The sequence below is a fragment of the Populus alba genome, chromosome 2 (assembly GCF_005239225.2).
Source record: "Populus alba chromosome 2, ASM523922v2, whole genome shotgun sequence".
NCBI classification, from domain to species: Eukaryota; Viridiplantae; Streptophyta; class Magnoliopsida; order Malpighiales; family Salicaceae; genus Populus; species Populus alba.
Genome location: NC_133285.1, coordinates 12,866,962 through 12,873,170, shown reverse-complemented (window position 1 = coordinate 12,873,170; position 6,209 = coordinate 12,866,962). Strand labels below are relative to the sequence as shown.

The 6,209-nt window shown below is 30.9% G+C and overlaps 1 long non-coding RNA gene across 1 annotated transcript; it reads left to right on the top strand.

Moving 5' to 3' along the window:
- The first annotated feature begins 1,103 nt into the window (after window positions 1–1,103).
- Window positions 1,104–3,178, top strand: LOC118046807 (uncharacterized). Its single transcript, XR_004687238.1, has 3 exons — window positions 1,104–1,438; window positions 1,559–1,623; window positions 2,877–3,178. It is a non-coding gene; the product is annotated as an uncharacterized lncRNA (long non-coding RNA).
- Window positions 3,179–6,209: the final 3,031 nt, after the last annotated feature.

Sequence of the window (6,209 nt, the reverse complement as noted above, 5' to 3'; positions counted from 1 at the left end):
CTATTTCTTATATCTTACTATAATAGTAATTATTTTTTAAAATGTTTTTTTATGAAAATATATTAAAATAATATATATTTTTTATTTTATAAAAGTTTATTTTTAATATTGATATATCAAAAATAATTTAAAAAAATTAATTTAAAATAAATAAAAATAAATAAAAACTTTTAATTATTTTTAAAAATACTTTTAAAATATAAAAACAAATAATTATACCATTGTACTTTACATGCTCCTTAAGAGTGGTTTAGGATGCTCGCAATGCTATAGAAAATAAAGTAATTTGCTTCAAATATACAAAAACACGTGGAAAACATAGTTCGTGTTCACATATTTTAAAGGTTTTACAAAATGAATCAACGAAAACCCTTTTGCCTATCTTTCCGCTACAAAACACTGACTTGGAAGACAGCTTTGTCATGTTCTCAAAAATTTTCTCCTATGCAAGAACAAGCTGGAAAACGTGTTTGACCGTCATTTTCAGAGTTTTTCTTTTCTTTTTCTTTCGAAACAATTTAAAACTTATTTAGAAAAAATAACAAAATTTAACAAGTTGCCATTAACATCTACAACTCACACGACTCCCTTAAAAAATGGTAGAAGAAATTTTGATATCTACTTTAAATTTTAAATTAAAAAAATAAATTAAACTTGATTTTTATACAATAATAAATGTCCTATTCTTATACAAACTCAACAAAAATTTTTAAGTTATTTTGATTTTTTAAAACTTATCTATCTTATGTTATTTTACGTTAAAAGTAGTTAGAATTAAAAAGAAAATCTATCTTGTTTTAAATCATTTAATCTCATACTAAAAACATAACTCTTTTTATTTGAAGAGGTTGTATGAATAAAACACACACATAGTGTTTGTTTATGTGGTAACTTTCACATCCAGTTAAAACCACAAATTAAAATTGTTTGGTTAGCCGCTGAACCACACTTTTCAACTAGTGGGGCCCACAATTTCTATGTTGCAACCATAGGTTAAGCAAGAGCAACCGTGACGTTTTTTTTTTACTGAACACAACTTTAATTGCACAGATACACCAACACAATTAAACTATTGAATTTTCTATTGTTGAAAAGAACCGTGTTTCACTCTTCACGTGTCTTCTCTCTCATCCATCTTCCTGGCCTTCTCTCTAGTGTGCCTTTCCTTTCTTTCTAGTGTTCTTGCCTTTCATTCCAATCTCACAAACCTCACACACTCTCACTTTCTCACTGATCGGATCGTACAATCTTAAGAAATGTACTATTGTTTATTAACAAATCATTCAGACTAAGAATTACCCATCTCCAACCTAAATCTCATCCTGAACTCAAATAATACACTAGATCTGCTGTCGTCTTTTATTCTTTTCGTGGTTTCATGCTTCTTTATAACCTAGAAATGGTTGAAGACACGCTAAAATTGATGATGATGTTCAAGGTAATTTTCCTTAGAAGATATTTAAAAAACTTCATGTAATTAAAGTTTCCAATATCAATAAAATCATTCCCTTCTTCTTCTTTTTCTTCTTCTAAATTTATGTGTTCTGTTTTGTTTCAGGAACCATAGATCTAACATCTTTTATTCCTGAAAAGCACAACAAACCCTCGATTCACACTGTTTCGGTATATCCTACACTACAAGACTCATGATCTTTGTTGTTATTTTTTTAATTAAATGTTTTGAAGTTTAACTATAATTGGGCAAAGATTAAAGACATATTTTTATATATGTTCTTACTGCATGGTCACTGCATATGTCAATATATGTTCTTACCAACAAATTGGATTATTTTATATGCATAAGCATTTTAATTCCAGTAATAACATTATCATTTATATCACCTCATTGCAAAGTAAATATTAGATGTCGTTCATCATTAGGATATTTTAACAATGTTGTCTGTAACTCTGCAATTTATTAATGTTTGATGTTTTTATGTCTCAAGCTATAAACATATGAAATTAACATATATGCATAAAATGACTTCCCAAAAAATGTTTTTGACATTGTAGGATTTCTTGTAACTTATTAGTGACATCTATATTGTAGATTTTATTTATAATATTATGGTTAGTGTGTGGGTGTGCTCAATTATATGGGATAATTCAACATCCTCATGAATTACTGGACTTAATTCTTTCCTTTATGATTTCGTATTCTTTTTCTGTAACTCTCTTTTATACACTTGCATAGGTTTCTTTTAATTGTTGTTTTTAGAAACTTGATTCAATCCACGTGTGTTATTTCTTTGTTGCAACAAGTGCGATAAGATCATTTTATTTATTATTAATGTTAAATTCGTATCATTAACTATATCAAACACCGTATCTTGTCAAGTAGCCATTAGTAATTGTTACCTTCACAGACTAAAACTGCTACAGCATTCACACAAACTTTTGTGTTGTTATCGTCTTTTATTACATTGCATCTAGGAAATTAACTTATTAATTGTATGTTAGAAAAAAAAATTTAACTAAGAACATGGAAGTTTCTCAATTACAAGATAAGGCTTGTTGGACCAGAGAGGTGTCGAACACATTTTGTGACATTATCAAAGCAATTGAGCAAGGTATGCTACCAAACATACATTTCAACAAAGTTGGATGGAAATATTTTAGCATTAACGTAAGCACAATTAAAGAATAAGTGGGATGGAATAAAAAAAAAGATTAGAGAATATAAAAAAAGTTGATTTTCGAAACAAGAGTAGGCTAGAGTCCTGAACTTAGAACAATTTTAGCAACTGACGTGTGGTGAAAATATAAAATCAAGGTCTATTTTTGTTTCAAAATGTGTACAATTACTATAAACTGTTTTATTATTTGTTATTACAATTATTATGATTCATTTATATCTTTATTTTTCCTTGTTGTAGAAGATAAAAGGAGCTCGAAAGTTTAGGCATTCTGGTATCGATCCCGCATTGTGTTGTAAATATGATATCATGTTTACAAACATTGTGCCTATCAATTAATATGCTTGGGCTCCATCACAGGGTTGGAATTCTTATGATGATGGTATAGGTGAAAAGAGAAGGAATGCTACTACTTAGGATTTAAATATAGAGAAAGGTAGTGGTGATTCAGAGGAGGATACTTTACTAAATTTTATAAAGGATGTCAATAATATGGTTGTTGATGTTAACTTTGCCAATAATAATAGCAATCCTAGTAGTGGTTGTGGAAAAAGAAAAGAAGTTCAACAATGTACAAAAACAAGTGATACAAAAAGAAGAAGAAAGGTGTCATAACCCAATTTTTTATCTTTTTTTATTATTATTATTATTTACTGAAAAATGATAATGAAAAAAAAAAAGATGATGAAAAAAATAATGAAATAAATGAAGAAAACTAAAATTTGGGTTGAAGGCAACATGTTTGGAAGTTTTGAGACTTATTTGAGCTTAAAATTAATTTAATTAATCCAATCAAGGGTTTAATTGGAGAATTGATAAGTTTTAAGACTTAATTAAGCTTGAAATTAATTTAATTGAGGGAGTAACGGTACCCCAATAGCTTTAGCCTAGGTAAGACTTGTGAAACCATCCAACTCTCGTTTGATTGTTTACTTAAAAGTGGTTGATATGTTAAACTGATATTACTTAGGGCATCTATATTCACACTACTTGTAAGCCTCATATCGATCTTTTAAAGACAATCACTAAGCATGCGAGAGACCTTTTGAAACTAGATAATGACCAACCCCTTGATGCACTCAACAATTAGGATCTTTCTACCCGTGAAGGGGCAAGTTTGCATTTCATATGCATTTTTTTTATTCAACATTTTTTGCATAAATTGCATGATTTGCATTTAGCAGGTTGAAATATAGGTTTCCCATTGAAACTCATCTATAACACTTGTTCGAGAAAAAAGACAAATGGAAAATGAAGAAAAAACCCAATTGGAAGCCTAACATCAAAAAGAGATAGGCAATCTTAAAGAAGAAGTCGCAAGGCTTACTAGTCTACTCAAGCAAGCCTGGAGAGATAAATCCGGAAAAGCAACACTTATAGCTCATCCTGAAGATATGCATGTAACTCATTTCAATCCACATAATCTGGGGGCAAACAGGTTGTCATATGAATTTCAACAAAATATGCATTTCCAGCCAGTATACCCCGCAAAAATTTCATCTACCATTGATTCTACAAAGAAAGAATCTCGAAAGGGCAAGATGGTGAAAGAAGAGGGTTTGGAAAAATGGACTACCCTAGAAGAGAGGATAAGGGAAGTTGAGGGAAACTATTTGTGTGACTTGATGAAAGTTGTCAATATGTGTTTGGTGCCTAACATAGTCATTGCTAAGAAGTTTAGGGTGCTAGAATTCATTAAATATATAGGAACCCAATGCCCTGTAACTCATCTCAAGCCATACTGCAACAAAATGACTGAGGTGGTTGATGATGAAAAACTGCTAAATCATTTCTTTCAAGACAGCTTGAGTGACGCTACCCTCACTTGGTATATGCGGTTGGACAATACTAAGGTTAAAAAATGGAAGGATTTAGTTGATGCCTTCATGAGGCAATATAAATTCAATATAGATGCGGGCCCTAATCGGTTAAGCTTGCAAGCTATGGAGAAGGACAACAAGAAGTCCATAAGGAAATACGCTAGAAGATGGAGTGAGGTAGCTGCACAAGTTAACCCTCCCATGTTGGAAAAAGAGATGATTAGTTTATTTTCCAACACCTTTAAAACCCCGTACTTTGAATACTTGGTTAGAAGCTCTACACAACATTTCACTGACCTGGTTGTCATAGCTAAGAGGATTGAACAAGCCATTAGGATAGGTAAGATTGCTGACCTAATTAAGAATAACAGTTTTGGCTGGAAAATAGAAGGACATTGAAGGTGGTTGCCAAGTCACTTATCATCCCTATAACTAATTTCTTCACACCAACTCCCAGAAATCAACTATCTTGAAGATAAAGCTATGGTGATATTAGGTCAAGAATGAACTATATATGAGTTTAATTGATTGTTGAAAAGATGCTTTTGTTGAGGAGAATGAATGATTGAAAGATTCCAGCCCCTTTATGTGTTACAATGGTAGTATTCATGGCTCAAGATGTTAGCATAAGTTCTTTATTGTTGAACTTCTTTTTCAAAGTTTCAATGAAATAACAAGTTTGTCATTTAATCATGTTTACGACCAAGCATTATTCATTTTCTTTAGAGAGCTTTCTTATAAGAACTCACGAATACACTTTTGAAGCTTCACGTGATCTCATAGATGCAATTCATCTCTTTTACCAAAATCAATCTCTCTATTGGAGTTTTGAAAAATTGATCTGGTATTTTGATTTCAAAAATAATTTGATGTTTATTCAAAAATGATATTTTTGACATCTTACTTGTAGAATGACAAGTGAATCAAACAACTCTATCATTGAGGTGACTAAATTATAAACCAAAAGAAAAAAAGAAGTGAATAAACACCCTTACCTATGACTCTTGAATCATGTTTTTTTAAATGTATAAATAATGGTATGAAATGCAACTCATTGCTCATGATTCATGAAATGCATCTTTGCAAAGACCAAACCATCATATTGGATAAGGTCAAAGTTTATTGATCTTAATTGTTTGCACTTCAAATGAGGAAAGGTCATCTTTGTTATTCCTTTCACGTTTTAAAATAAGTACATCCCTTACGATCTTTTTTCGAGCCTGAATAATTTTTCTTTCATGAAAAAAAAATCCCGACTAGGATCACACCCCACATTGGGGGGCATGAGAAAATTTCAATAAGAAAAACAAAAAAAAAACCTGTGAGAAAGCCAAAAAGGCATAAGAGCTCAAGAAACTCAAATGCCAAGGGGCATACCCAACTCACTAGAAAAAGTAACATCCAAGATAAAACGAGCATGCCCTAGCAAAGCAAAAAAACAAAAGTAGCAAATCAAAGAAGAGTGGCAAAAGAAAATATGAATGATGTCAAAAGTCAAACTGTTGATAGTGATGCTAAGTCTTTGAAACCATGAAACACTCTTTGAGCCTTATGAATCATTTTCTTCATAGCAAAAAACCACAGCCTATGTTACGTGCCTATAGAAGTCATTTATAATCAAGCAAGCAAACAAGCAACCTGGAACAATAAACAATGCTCTCAAAATGCAAAGAATACTTTTTCATGAGATTCATGACATCAAGAATAAACTACTCATTATTATTCATGCTGAAAAAAATGAATGTTAAAAAGG